Here is a 15749-nt window from a genome sequence, read left to right on the forward strand (position 1 = left end):
ATAAAATCCTGGACAGTTCTTGGGGAAGGACAGCTCACCAGAGATTGCACACAGCTGGTCAGGAGTGTTCCAAAAGAAGCTTTGTGAGAAAATTTGTATTTATCAAAGTGCAAACACTTGGCCAAGGAGGACTGTTTTTAAGAAGATTTTTTTTCTTGTATCTTTCCCAGGTCAGAGAGCCCTATCCCCAAGAGAGAGTGGCAGAGGGCACCCACCAGACCTGCACCAGCCCCAGCTTCACTGCTCTCTTTTTTCCCATTGAAAAAATTTTAAAGGTCTCATTTTTTGCCTGATACAGAATGGAAGACACCTTTTGAAATGTCAGGAGATTTTTGCAAGTGACACTTCCTTTTTGCTGACTGGCTCTGGACTACAGGCAGTTACACTCTCTTTGCCTCCTCACAGCCCTTGTGTTGTCTGCTAAAAATAGCCCCATTTTGCCCCTCATGCTTAATCTGGATTTGGAGCATATGGGGAACTGCAGTGCTGCAACTCTTAGCTTAATTTGCCAATGCAGAGTTTGCATTAATGCAGCTAATCCAGCATCTGGATATGGGAGCCTGAACTCCTCCCTGCAGTAGCACTAAGGAAAAGAAGAAGCAGCACAAGAGGGCAAGAGAGTCCTTGCAGTTCTCCCACCAGCTGAGTGCCAGGTCCCCTGATCAGCCACATTTTGGCTTTGATTCTCTTTCTCAGGACTTTCTCTTTCCTCAAAATATTCATGGATGATTGCATATAGTTAAGAGATGTGTAGGAAATTAATACAGAGTGAATATGCAGGAAATACATTAGTAAACCTGCTTTTTTTTTCAATTAGAATATGAAGGCTGAAGAGTGAGACCAAGAGGCAGCAACAGGAAAATAAAAGCACAAAAATAGAGTGGAAGGAGCTTGGAACTCAGAGCAACCTGTTAGGTTGGGTTTTAGCCCAAATCACTCAGTGTTTCTTCATGTTTCTGCTACTTGTGATCCTCTTGTTACGTGGCTCTCTCCTGCTTGGTGGGGCTCAAAGAAAGAAAACTGGTACCCAAGTGCTGCGAGGCCTGGAAGGTTTAAGCCAGCTCTGGTTTATGGATGACTGGCCCAGCCTAAGAAGGGAATAACAAAGCTGCTTGAATGACAGCTTGGATCAAGTTCATAATGACCTGGTTTGTACAGGCCAGGTGTTATGTAGATTGGAGCTTGTTATTGTGAAAAATTTTGGCAAGGCTTGCGATGCAACAGCCAGTTCCAGCAGAGCTGGGCAGAAAGCCACAGACTACAGGCAGGGCCATCTTCAGCAAGATGGGCAAAGCAGCCACCCCCTCCTGTACTTGGTACCGTGGGGACCTGAACCAACCTGCCTGCACAGCATCTGGAATACAGCTTATGCAGGAACAGAGAGCAGTTTCAAAACATGGCACTCCAGGCTTAAAAACAAAGAGGTGATCTTGCATAAAAACACGGCGCCAAGATTTTGTCTGTTTCTTAGGGAGAAAAGAATCAGAGCAAAATGGTACAAGCCACCCACTACAGCGATAATGGACAGTGAGCAAACTGGTACAGAATGTTCCTATCAATATATTCTGCATTTGTTAGGAAGTCTTTCTTAATGTTTTCATAATTCACTTTTTATGTTATCTAAAAGTAGTTACTACAGTAATGTGGATGAAGAGCTGTCGAAATTAGGACTCACCTATGATTTGTTCCCTCAGTCTTTATCATTAATATGCACACTATGATTTGTTACTGAAGGTAGTTGGACTTCAATTTTATTCTTTCTGTGGATGGCCATTTTTTTCAAAAGAGGAAGATTAAAAAAAGAACTTAGGGAAAGTATCTTGGGTGTAGTTTTTGCAATAATAATTAAGGTGGAACTCAAGAAACAAGTACTCTTTTCATCAATACTCAGCATTTATTCCTATGCCCCAAGTTAACAGAAGGGACTATAGGAATCAGAGCAACCAGTTAGATTAATAGATCAGGTTCCTATTTTTCTTATATAGACTTATAAGACTTTGTAAGTGTGGTCACAGTGATGTTTTTACACTGTACCACAAAAGCTAGTACAACTCAGGAGAAGAAATCTGAGCTGTGTGAGCTTTACCAGGATGTTCATAACTTAACCAAATAAATGACAGCTTTTTCCATATGGAATGTTGTATCCGTGTTCATATGGCACTATTGAAAAGCAGCAGAAAGCCAAGCAGATAATGAAAGGCTGACACAATGGATTTGCAGCCCAAAGGCACAGCTTCAGGTAAGTGTTACATGCAGGCCAGGGACAAAGTAGGAGTGGTTAGTAGGGCATTAATGTTCCATGGAAAGGAGGGTTATGAGGAGTTTTGTACATCTCTCACTGTTCCAGAACTTACACTGAGGTTTAGAAGTTATTTTTAATAGTCTATTACAAGCTGGGATCATGAGAACCTGAAAAAAGAAATTATCCTCTCATCCTTAGGGGCAGTGCCTCAGAAATCAATGCTAATGAACAGACTGCAGCACAGGGAAGCTTGCATTTCCCCTGCTGCACCAATTTTGTGCATTCACAAGGGACACTGCAAGTGCCATCATGTGTAATTAGAATCAGGGAAGGGGAAAAAAAGGATATCATTCATTCACACTTCTCATGGTGTCATTTCTTTGTGGCAGATTTAACAGAGATTAAACAGGCATTCAGTTTAATACTAGTCCTATTAAGAACCAAGCATAATTTATTTTTAATTATGGAGTTATCAAGACACTAGCGTAATTGATGGCAGCCCTGTTGTGATCATATCCTTAGATGATGACTTCTTTAACAACAGAAGAAATTCATTCAGGCAGGATATTTATCTTTACCAACATTCTAGTTAGAGCACACCTCTGTGAATAGATCCAGCCAGTGTTAATTCTGCATCCCAACCCACCACCCATTAGTGAGTACAATACCCAAATGCCAGTGTGCACCCCTGCCTGAACCTGAAATAACTTCTGAGCCAGGGTTTGAAATCAATCCTCCCTGTGGCACAGACCTGCAGGGGCTGATCAGCCCCCTCTTCCCCACAACCCATCTGTCCCTTCCTATTCTTCTCCACCCAACTGTCCCACAAATGGTGGCAAGTGTTTCTCAAGGGACACAAAGCTCCTTTTTACATGACCTTACTATATACCATAGTTGAAGGCACAGGTAGTAGAGGGTATAAATTGGAATCATTTGTCCTGTTCAAATATCAAGATCATGTTGAGTGTTATTTTTGAGAATGCAGGATCACACCTTTTGGTGCCAGTGAAGGGTTGAAGATCGAGGAACATTACCAAATAAATAATCACTGCAAATTAAAGCACAGAGCAGAACTCCTACAAAAGACCAATTATCTTGCTGGCTAGAGTCCCCAGAGCTTAAAACTGTGATACCCTTGTTAATGTCTGAGGAAACACGACAGTTGTATTTGTGAGTAAGAGAAAGTCCTTTTTAAGTACCATGGTGTACAGGTTAAAGAAAAACATGAGTAGGGTGCAGCATGAAGCAATGCACCTGCCACCTATTCACCAGCCATGGCAGGGCAAGAAAAGCTGCGATGGAGGCTCTTCACAAGCTATTAACCTTTCCTGATTGGAGTCTTGCTTTACAGAAAGAGCAGCAAACACCTACTCAAAGAAGGGTTTCCCTGCAAATAGTAACTGGCAATAATTTAGCAGCTGGGAACCTGTCAAGTGTTAAGGTTTTTTTGTCCCAATACATTGCTTATTTAGTAGAAAAAGTGATAACAAGATAAAGAAGGCTCATGTTAGTGACTAGTAATTAGATTTGAAATCTATCAATGACTATGGAGCAGAACACTAAAATTAAAGATATTTTCTAATCATTATGGGTTTGCTTTGGTTTTTTTTTTTTTCTCTCTATTAGTGCTTCTGTTCCACTGCTTTAATTAAGTGTTGAGTACAAGGTAGGGGATTTGCTCTACACAATCAATAATGGCATTCTGATGCTGATTTTAAATTGACTTGCTATTTTTAACATGCTGCTTAGTTATTGCCTATCACCCTTTGTCATGCCTTGAGCCCTGCAGACACATGCCAGCACAGGAGGTTCCCAAGAAGGACTTTGTCTCGAGGAGGTTGCATCCTGTTGCATTCTTCTGGGGATCCATTGAAGAGAGGAATGGTCCCTCCAAACATGCCAGTGGTGGTAAGCACTTTTTGCATGTCTGCAGAAATCTGGTTTGGCTCAGCCACTCTCATAATGAACAGCTTTCACTTCTTATAATACTTTACTGGATTTGATTGCTTTAATCTCGTGAACATTTTGCAAAGCCAGTACACTTAAGTACTTCTAACACTAAAAAAAAAAATCTGCCTTAATAATACTACAGATTCATGGTATTGGAATGGCCTGGGTTGAAAAGCAACTTACAGATCATCTCATTCCAACCCCTGCCATGGACAGCAACACCTTCCACTAAACCAGGTTGCTCAGAGCTCCACCCAGCCTGGCCTTAAACATTTACCTTGATGAAATTTATTATTTCAATTTACTGCTGTTAAATTCCCTGTCAAGCGTGAAAAAAACCCTATGAAATAGGAAAATGTTCACTCTATAAATGGCAGCAATTTTTAAGACAAAAAAAAAAAATTAAATTACAGAACAGAAATGTGATGAAAGAACAAACAGAAATTCAGCCAACAGATTAATATTCAGCCACATTTTTCAGAAGGTTTCTCTGATTCCTGTTGTACTAGAAAGCAGTCATCAGTTTTTGCCTAAAGAACCAGAGATGAGAGGGATGTTCATCTCAGCTCGGAGCCTTTCCTTCTCACCAGGTCCCTTTCCTTCTCCAGGGGTTACTGTTTAATGACTAAACATCACAGCACTCTCCAGAATTTGTATGCACCTTGTGTACCTTTGAAAAGCACTTAGAATACCTGAGCATAAGTCCTCTCTGTCTATACATGCAAGCACAATAAATGCATTATATACAATTTTCCATCATCTTATCAAGTTTTTCATAACTTTCTAGAATTGCACTTTTCTGCAATTTTAATAGAAAATAACATACTAAATTTAACCAGTTTCCAGCAGTAAGGATTCAATTCAATAGTAAAGATTCAATTCAAACATCATTCATATCTGTGTGAGTGGGATATATGTAAAAAAGAGCTCAACTACAGTTCAAGAACAGCCACAAAACATTTGAAACTAGTTTTGCTACATTTTTTAAGGAAGGTTTGAAAAATCATCCCCTACGTTTTTCTTCCTCTGTATTTCAGGGTGATAGTGAATTTGTCTGACACTTCCAGGGAAGCCAGGGGTTTAGGTTCATTTCTCCTGAAGTCTTGCTTACTGTGCACATCATTTCCCACCCAGCCTGTCCTGCCAGAAAAACACTGCAGCCTCTTAACAGCATTTAGGACTTAGTTCAGTGTATTTAATTCTCTTTTTCCCGTGCCAAGTCATCTCCCACAAAGCCATCCTATGCCACACATCCAGGAGGAGCAACAGGAAGGGGAATAATGGACCCAAACCCTTCTAAAGGCAAAGATCATGAGGTGTTGAATGCCTTAATATTACTGACTGATTAAGGCAACATTTACAAACTTTATTATTGTTTTCCTACCTCTGAAATCCTCACCTAGTTTTTCTTTCTCTGCTTTGCAGTTCCTTCGTTTCCACTTTGGATGCCTATAGAAGTTGAAACAGTTCATTTGACCCATGGTCTTACTAACTGCTAGGTCTCATTTTTGAATGACATTTCTCTAATTTTTAATTTTTTTTAACAAAAACCATTTTTAAATACACTTTGTAGTCCTAGAACCTACATACATATGCTGAAATATAACTTCTTTCACTATATCCTTGGTTTTCAGCATCATATCAGACGAATTTACTGCATGATGTGGGGTTTTTTTTCAGATGCCAAGAAACAATACAACTATTTTAGGCAAAATCTCATTGCTTCCTAAGGATATAACTAGCTGCTAGTGGAACTCTCTGAACTTTATATTAGTCTGTGTTGAAGCACTGCAGGATTAGTTATAATTAACTGTCATCATGTCATTTTTCTCCCAACGACTCAGATTTTTTAAAAAAGGGGGAAAAAAATCCCCTAGCAGCAACTATGATTAAATTGTCTTTGTTTCCCATCTCAAACTTCATTTTTAACTCACAGGGGTCACAAGCTCTTCTCCACATACATCTCAGTTTTCACACAGATACCTGTGCCTTGTCTACAACACAAAAAAACATTTAAACAGCAGCTGGAGAGTCAGTTGTTCACAAGTTTTAAGCAGCTTAAGACAAATATTTGCTATCAAGTAAGTGCTTCCTTTCTAAACCATTTACACCCCCTGGTGTAATAGTTTGGTGGGTACCTCTTGCTGATTTATTCATTTATATTGCTTGAAGGAGCCTGTTAGAGCCTGTAGGCACACATACATTCAAAAATAATTTAAAAGAACATGAATTCATCAGTGAGCCCATGACAACTAATGGTATCTCACCAGTTGTAATCTGTGCTAACTAAAAATAATATAAACTACCTACAGTTTGGGGTTTTCCTAGTCTAGCATAGCTCTCTAAGCTCTGCAGCAGCATCCTGAGAGTCAACAGAACCCATATCTCCCACCTCTAAGATAAGTGATAGTTTTCACCTCATGTATCACCCATAACATGATATTTTTCAGAATACAAATGTTAACAGCAGTTACTATAAGGTATACTTAAATGAAATTATGAGCAGTCACTAACTGTGGATGTTGGTTGTTGCTTTTTTGTGGGTCACCACAAACCCCCAATATTTAAAATTCCCATGTGAACAGATTTTATTTATTTGGGGTGAAAATGGATGTAATTGCAAATATGAATGTAGTATCAAAGTAAGTGGTATTTTATAGCAGAATCATCTACTTTCAGTTAAAAATCATGTTTTCATGTTCATAATTCAATTGCTCTGGGGAATTAGGAGAGGAATGATCACATAGGAGAGAGAGCAGGGCATTCAGTCACTCCCTGAATAACATCTCCATTGCCACCAGCAAAGACAGAATTTGAGACAGAATATCCCTGGTCGGATCCAGTAAGACATCTCTTGTGCTAAGGACCAGAAAACACAAGCACAAAAAGTACAATACTACCCCAAGTGAAAAAGATTTAGACTTCTCTCAAAGTTCCAAACTAAGGGAGATTTTCCCCCTTGCTTCTGTTTCATGTAACTGAGCTGTTGCTGGAAACTGGCGTGCCCTGTGTAAGGTGCGAGGATTTCACTGCCTCATAGGAGGAAGCTCCTACCAGAGCCAAGGTTTCATTTTGCAGTGTGGGCAGGTAAGCCACGCCATACAGGAGCAACTTCATTTCTTTGGGATCAGCTCTGGGACATGGTTTAATTCCCTCTCCTGTTTATGCAGCACAAACCTTACCTCACCAGTCTGAAGGGCAAAACATTCCCTTTCTGCAGTCTCTCTGCAACCTTCTAAAACTCATTACTACAAAAACTTACACAGTAAAAAGATTATTTAAACAACATTTAATGGAAGAAGCTATACCAAAGTATTTTAACTTGATGTAAAGAAGTGGGGAAATTATATATTTGCTCAGCTTTTGTGCTGTACTTGTGCATTTACCTTTACTGAGTAGATTTAACTTCCTGCTCTGAAATTAAATGACATTTGTAACACTAAGGTAGCTTCTGAACAAAGACCTACCAAAGTATAGCTGAATCGTTTGGGCAAAGCATCTGAAGACTTGAAGCAATGCTACTGGTGCCAGTGTGCTTTACATGAGATAGAGAAGTTCATGTAAATCCTCATGTGCTGCCAGGACATGAAGGGCATAGCACAGTTTTAATGCCCCATCCCTGGCTGAATTGATAGGACAAGGGGGAATGGAAGTAAACTGACAGAGGGCAGGATTAGATTAGACATTAGGAAGAAATTCTTCCCTGCGAAGGTGGTGAGGTGCCAGCAGAGGTTACCCAGAGAAGCTGTGGCCTCCCTATCCCTGGAAGTACCCAAGACCAAGTTGGAAAGGGCATGGAGCAACTTGAGACAGTGGAAGGTGTCCCTGCCTGGGGAATAAGAAAGTCTTTAAAGTGTCTTCCAACCCAAACCATTCTGTTATTCTACAGTTATCAGCAGTGGATCTGACTCCATTCTATTAGAGGAACATCTAAACCCTGCCTTTCATGAGCAAATCAAAGCTGTAAAAAGCTTCATCTATCAATAAAGAGAGAACAGGGTCAATGCTATCATTCATTCAAACATGAATGAGAGAAACTTAACTATATGTTTAAATCTCAGCAGCAACTGATGAGGAATTTCATACCTGGAATAAAATAATTGCTCATAAATGTCCCCAAAGGAAATCAGACAAGGTGGGTTGCTCCCAGCTGCTCTAGAGAAATAATGGCTTTCTTTACCATGTTAGACGTTTTTTGTAGAAGACTTCATTCCTCCATGACTCCCTGAAACTTATTCCTAGTCTTCAGAAATACTTCATAACCAACTTTCTGTTTTCTGAGGTGTTGATTCAGTTAAAAATATTTGTTTCTTGATAAATACTTTTCCCATCTAACACTTCAGGCAGCCAGCAGCTGCAGGAAGCCCCAAATTGGTTTTATACCTTCAAACACTGCCAACTGCCAGACAAAATTTAGAGCAGTCTCCACCATTCTGTGTCTCCTTTGGTCCTGTCTGAAGCCCTGTAGCCAGCAATGGGGTCTGATTGGCTTCACCTTGGCAAGGGAGTAACACAAGGATAACAAATTATTGCAGTTTGAAAGGAGTGATCCACAACAAGCCACCAACTTCTCTTTCACTTCGCATCATTTTTGGCTATCATACAACAGTGCCAAAGGAATTCAAAACATTTTTCTTTTTAGTTTTGTATCTAGAGCTACATGAGCCCAAATAAAAATAAATCAGAGGAAGCTCAGTGCTCCCCCAGCTCCTACAAAGGGCACCTTGGTTTAAATGGATTCAAGTTTTAGAGAAAATCTGAGACTCATGCAGATTTCATTTCTTCAGTTTCAAGAGCAAATACTGTGAGGAGAAAGGGAATGGGAAGAGGAAATCACAAGGTATTCAGTTTACCTGAATCCAGACACTAACATTTTCATGCGAAGATGACCAAAAGTGAATTTTTTTTTCTGAGCCATTAAAAGTTACTCTAAATTCTTTCGTGCTCCTCTTAGCAGGCAGATCAAGTCCATATAATTGCCAGCAAGCACCCATAATTTGATTGATGTCTTCTCATCCATGTAGAAATCTGAAAAGGATCCTTGTAAATGATTAAATATTTGATTCCTGGCAGCAAAATGAATGAAAGAAAAAACCCTACATGGCTTTCTAAATGGCAAACACACTGGGCTAGGGCCTGAGGTGGCTGGATTCCAGTGCCTCTATTAAGGAAAGCAGAACAAAGGTAGTTTTTAAATTTCATTTGTGCTCACAACCATAGTGGCAGTGAGAAGGCATTTTGACCCTCAGCACAGTAAATTATTTCCAGATCTGACAAGCTCCAGAGAACATTTCCCAGCCTGGGATCACTGCAGCACAGGCTGCAGCAGCTACTGCAGAGGCCAGGACCTCTGTGCAGCCAGTGATGAATGCCCTGGGTACTGAGGGAGGCAAAAAGGGACCTTAATAAGGGGCAGGGACTCACCTCTAGGTTCAGAAAAAAGGATTTCAGTATTATATTAATAGTGAAATCTAAATTCTTAACCACAGCAATGATCAAAGTGGGGCCATTTTTTCCTTTTGAGGGGTTAGTTGCACCCATAAATTTGAAAGAGAATGGTGGTTATTTAACCAGAGACTTTTTAAAGAAAATTGAGAAAAGACAGAAAAAATGAAGACTAATGAGACAACTTCAGAAGACCACTTTTTCTATAAATGATTTATTAGAAAAGAAATAACCTGGAAACCAGGATTCACAATCTCCCAACCAATCATCCATTTCATGTAAAGTTGCTGTCTTAACCTGCCAAAAGAAATCAAGTGTAAAAAAGTAATGAAAGAAATGGCACATTCCTTTTGGACTTAAAGATAGTGTTTAACTTTAAAAGTATAATCTAAAAATAAACGCTGCTGCTCACTAGTCTCATTGTATACTCAGATTCATTCTTCTTCATTTAATAGGAAATCGATCTAATATCCATTTGGCATCCAGCAAATCTTTTGGTCAGTGGAAATACACAATTTTAATAATTGTTAGAAGTGGGTTTTTGCAATAAGGAACCAAAAACACATCTGGTAATTAACTACCGTGCAGAAGCCATGTCTTCTTAGATTTGCCTTATTTCCACATCGTCAGCACTGCATATGTCAAACTTCCTCAGTGTGAGGCAAAACAATTGTTAAAATCAAGCTATGAAATAGCACATACTTACAGGAACAGGCAACGTCAACCACTGTGCCAAAAAGATGACACAATTAATGGTCTAATTATAGCATATTTATAAACCTTGCACTAAATCTCATTTTCTTATGCAAGTGATACCTTTGAAGTTAATGTGACTCAATTATCTTCTCTGTGAGAAGTGGTTGCATAATGTTTCCAGCTGCAGCATACCTGGAAGGTGAAGAGTCACCATCCTCTCAAGGGGTAAATGTCAGACATCTATTGGTCTGAATATCAATAATTCTGAGAACTCTTCCTTGGACTGTATTGCACAGCATCCCAAAGCTTCCCTGCAATGCGTAACAGCAACTACAGAGTCAAAAACACAGCTTTAATATTCAAAAACCTTCCTCCCCTCTATGAAAATGTTTTGATGCCTACATGTTTCCCAGAGTTTAAAGTTGAACTGCCAAGCATTTAAGGGCCTAATCACAAGGAAGATTGCACAGATGAGTTATATCATACCAAAAATTTAAATAACAGAAAAGATATGCTGTAAGAAAATTGTAGGTTGAAGGGGAAAAAAACCCTCTACTTTTTGACAGTGATGTTATTACTGTGCCGAAGGTAGTAGCTCAGACCTGAGCACTGATCCTCAGAGAGCTAACTCTCCTGTTGACATTCACCTCATAAATAATCCTGCAGAACAACCAGGCACATCTTGTCTCATAATAACAAAGATAATCCTTCATTTAGATTTGTCCAGGTAGGAAAGAAAGGAGAGAGGAAAACTCATTTATATCAGGCAGTTTCTCTGCTGCTCCTAAGTCAGGCATGCGTTGCTCATTTAAACGTGTAGGAGTGCAGATAGGAGGAAGGGCTAAAAACAAAGAGTGCACCTGGCTGCCTGGGAATGTCTTCACATAAACTTAAATTTGTGCTGGGCTGTCTGCATCCTGTCATCCAGGTAAAAGGAATCAAAAAAAAAAAAAAAAAAATCACCCTCTGCTCTTCAGACTGTTCTGGAAATGGTTGTGGGTCATATGAAAGAGCCTGACTTCTCAGCTCCCTGACAGAGTGCAAATTCAGCTGCTGTCTTCTGCAGGGGAGATAATGCCACAGCAGGATATTCTTGAAACAGTTCTTTTTGCTCCTATATATGTCAGCATCTCACAGATTCTTCTTCTGCAATGGACTAGCTCACAAAGACAGGCTACTCAGCCAAAAATAACCAGGAAGGAACCCTTCCTCAAAATACAATGATCAATAACAACTAATCATTACTCAAGGGTCATCATCCCAAAAGTAGATTTGCACTTAGTAAAAGGTTAACTGGAAAACATAGAGCTTACTGTGGCCCAAAAATTCCTTAACCAGTTTGTTACATTTCAGACTGTACAACAACAGTCCACAAATCAAGTGAAGGCCAAGGAGATGGAAAATCTCTCTGACCTAATTGCAGGCTTCAGCGGTGGCAAAAGCTCAACAGCCACATCCCAATAAAACAAAAGCTGGCCAGAAATGGACTTTCCCACCTTGGCACTTGTCTTAGGCTCACACCCAAGAGACAACACTATTTATTTCTGTTCATTTTCTTACAGTTTCTATTTCGGCACTTTACTTGCAGGTAAAGTCACGTTGGGGGTGATAACATTTCTCTCTGAAGTACTTCTCTTGTAAAGTGAGCTTTACAAGTGATTGCAGATATTAAATATTTGTCTACAGGAAAGAAAGGCTTTCACAAGTAAACCTAACTTACAGTATAATCTTTATCCAATAAAGCTGTATTAGATCAAACAGTACTTGATGTTCTGGCAGCAGACTCATTTGGGTATCACAGCTAGCAATAAACTGAAGAAATTTTTGCATAGGATTAAATAATGTACAAATAATGTCTGTACCTACTTAAAAGATTGAGTTTAAATGCTGTTTAAACTAAAAACAAATTGCCAAGACATGTTTAAGTGCTCCAGCCAGATGAATCACAGTATGCCCAGAACTCCCACTAAATCTATTTTATCCAAAGAGCTGCATGGATAAAACTGACAGAAAAATATGCTGCTAAAAGTGATCACATCAGTTGTTTCCCAACACTGATCACTCCTCCTTGCTGCATCCTAAAGACATATCTTGGATCACTAAATTAGTTTCAAATACTTCCCTGCAAGTACCTGTCCTACTTCAGAACTGAATGCATGTTGGTTTTAAATTAATTTAAAGGTTAATTCAGGATGAAATTTTGTCTGATTCTGTAAAGTCCCTGTGGACTTCATCTGGAATGCTAAAGGCTTGAATCCCTGGATTCAAGGTGGGTTTTGTCATCAAACTTCAGCCACCTGGCAGAGTGGGCAGCAGCTGATGGACATCAGCCTCACCTGGGGGGTCACCTAGATGCCAGGACCAAGAGCTTCACCTGGTGAGTGCCCCAGCCACCACTGGCAGGGGCTGTAATGCCATGCCAGGAAGGGAAATCACAAAACTCTCCAATTCACAACATTTATTTTGCAAAGCAGAATTATTTATTCTACCTTGCACCTAAATTAAGGGAAGAGTGACTGGGATAGGAATATATAATTATGAAAATAAGGGCTTTTGCTTATGGTCCAGATTCTGTTGTCGTATTGGGTTAATGAAGAGAATCTGAGTGCCTGCACCAGGGTACAGCATAACTCTAACTGCAATTAATGGCACTGGGTTTTGCACCTTCAAGAGCAGACATAAAATAATAAAGAGTGGGGCTTGCCTACTGATTGCAGCAGAAAACTTTCAAGGTGCAAGGGGGGACCATTAGTACTTGCAGTGCATGTGCACAAAGAAGAGAATTAACCTTGCCCACACAGCCTTACCTTTGTCATCACTGGAACTTTGAACAGCTCATTTGTCATTCATCTAAGTGTTCTTTCATCACAATTTTCTAGCAGAGAATTTTATAATTATTTCCAATTACTGTCTATAATATATGCAACTTTCTGCTCTGCAGTTACATTTTACCACTGAACTTTAAAGCAAACATGTTAATTTAAAATCTGCTCTGCCAGCTGTATGACACATCTACTCTGAGATAGCTGTCGAAATAAAATCAAGCATAAATATTTACCTCATTATTAACAATAGAAAGGTTGTAGTTAGGTAGGCATAATAAAAATTATCTTGAATCCTGTCAATGTCTATCTGCTTCAAAAGAATTCAGTCTTACAGCAGTTTTCGAGCTACATGGAAAAGTATATGGAGCTGAACTTTATAAAGAATAGCTCCCCTTTTCTGCATAACACTGCAACAGCTCCTCGAGCTCTGTAGCAACCAGTGAAAGTCATTAGAGAAGCACTTCTTGCCAAACGTGTTTATTTGCCATTGGGCAGTCAAAAACGTTAGGGCTGCAATGGACCTGTTTACTCAAGCTGTGCTGTGTGTTGTAATTATGATCATCAGCCCAAAGGACTGCTAAATTAGCAGAGCCAATACAATCGATAAGATCAGGGGAACAAAGAGACTCAGGAAGGAAAGGATCTGCAAAGAAAACTATTTAGTATGACACAGCCACCCTCTGCCTCCCGACTCTGTTGACTCAGCAGTTGTAATGGACGGGTCTGATTGAGCATCTGGGGCACACCTAAACACAGCAATGGGCAGCAGGAAACGGCAGAGCTCTTGTACAACAGCCACAGCACTTCTGGTGAGGTTGAAAATACCTCCCATTCTGTTTCTCATGGCCTTGAATAGCAAAGGTATTCACAGAGGAGTTCAGAAAGGGGAGAGAGGGCATCATTTGTACAGCAAAAGGGCAGAAAAGTCTCCCAAGCTCATGGTAACTAAAATCTTGTATATTTTGGTCCTAGGGAATGTGCTTGAATATATTCCTCTTTGTAATAAAAGGGCAAAAATAAGAAATCCCACACTAGGATAAAACTGAAAATTTCTTGTCCAAAAGAAAGCAAGGGAGAGAGCATCTGCTTTGTTCTTTATTTCTGTGGTGCTGGTGTGCTTCTCCTAATAACCACCCTGTAATGGTAAGTAGAGAGGGGAGCATGTTTCCAAGAAAAGGGCACCAGGGTTTCTCACCTCAATATACACTCATTAACTCTAATTCCAACTCTCCAGGAAATAAAAGACCAGGCTGTAGTTAAAGAGATTTCTCTGCCAAAGGTCAATGAAAAGTTAGTTCCAATGAAATAGTGCAAAACCCCTGTATCAGTCTGCAATTCTCTCAGATTTGTATGACAGACTCAAATGTCTGTGGTTGCAGGGACATGGTCTAGATACTCTTCACAGCACAGCCACTAAAATTAAGTTAATAACTGCCATTAAAATTACTAAAGATATAACAGAGGATGGAAATGTTAAGCTTTACCCATGCAGCAGAAATCAGTGGCTTATGTGCACTTCTTATAGTGTCATATTCAGTGTCTTCATGCTACTTTGCTTTTTATTCTATACTTGATTAAAAAACACTTGTAAACACAGGATACAAGAAAAATGCTCTGATGTAACACCAATGGAAATCAGTCTGAGGCTTTTAAATTTTTGCAACTTATTCACTTTTTATGAAATGTTGTATTTTTAAATCTATTGGGAAATCATGCACAATTAACTGCAGTGATTGAAATCACCATTTACAGAATGATATCAATAAATTAGTCCCTCTTAAAAGTCCACTAAACTCATAAAATCTTTCAGGTGCCATTTCAGCTCCCATTAGGAATGGGCTGGAGGCTCATATCTAGATAATGCTGACCTTCAGTTGTGACTGGGTTTATCTGGATTAGCATCATTATTTGCCGGAACTTTAAAAAAAACAAAGGGCTAATCAATACAAGGTCAAAATAAAAGTGTCACAGATGGCTGTGGACGTTCCAAAAAGGTGACATCTGTCACCAAGAGTTACTGCAGGAGCTGGCACGATGCTGCAGCTGCTGTTGCTGAGGCCATTTCTGTGGGGAGCTTCTGCAGACAATATCCACAAGTCATTTCTCAGGCATATTTCGTGCTTAGTGGCTTACACACACCGACAGGTCAAATGGATCAACAGAGTGAAAAATATACCAAAAAAACCCCAAACCCACAGAGCTCAGCCTTTTCAGCACACAAGGATCAGACCAGGCTGTGGAAACCAAGCATCTTCCACACCACCTACAAATATGTTCCCAAAGAAAGCCTTGAGGTGTAACAGCATTCAGACTTGAAATCCAAACTCACCCTGGGACACTCTCAACAGGACATCCGAGACATCCTGAAAACATTACATTTTATATTACAAATACTGCAAAGCTACATCTGTTTATTGCAGAACCATTATGCAGATAAGGATTCAGGATGAACTTGACTGCCATGAGGAAGGTCAGCCTCAGACTTTGTTCTTTATGTTCTGCAGTAGGCCAATAGAAGCCCATCAGGTATTTGTTTAAGGAACAAAGGAAACTGGCACATTAGTCTACACTCTGCTCCACCTTCTCTCTCT

Source organism: Lonchura striata, chromosome 7 (assembly GCF_050655825.1).
Source record: "Lonchura striata isolate lonStrDom1 chromosome 7, ASM5065582v1, whole genome shotgun sequence".
NCBI classification, from domain to species: Eukaryota; Metazoa; Chordata; class Aves; order Passeriformes; family Estrildidae; genus Lonchura; species Lonchura striata.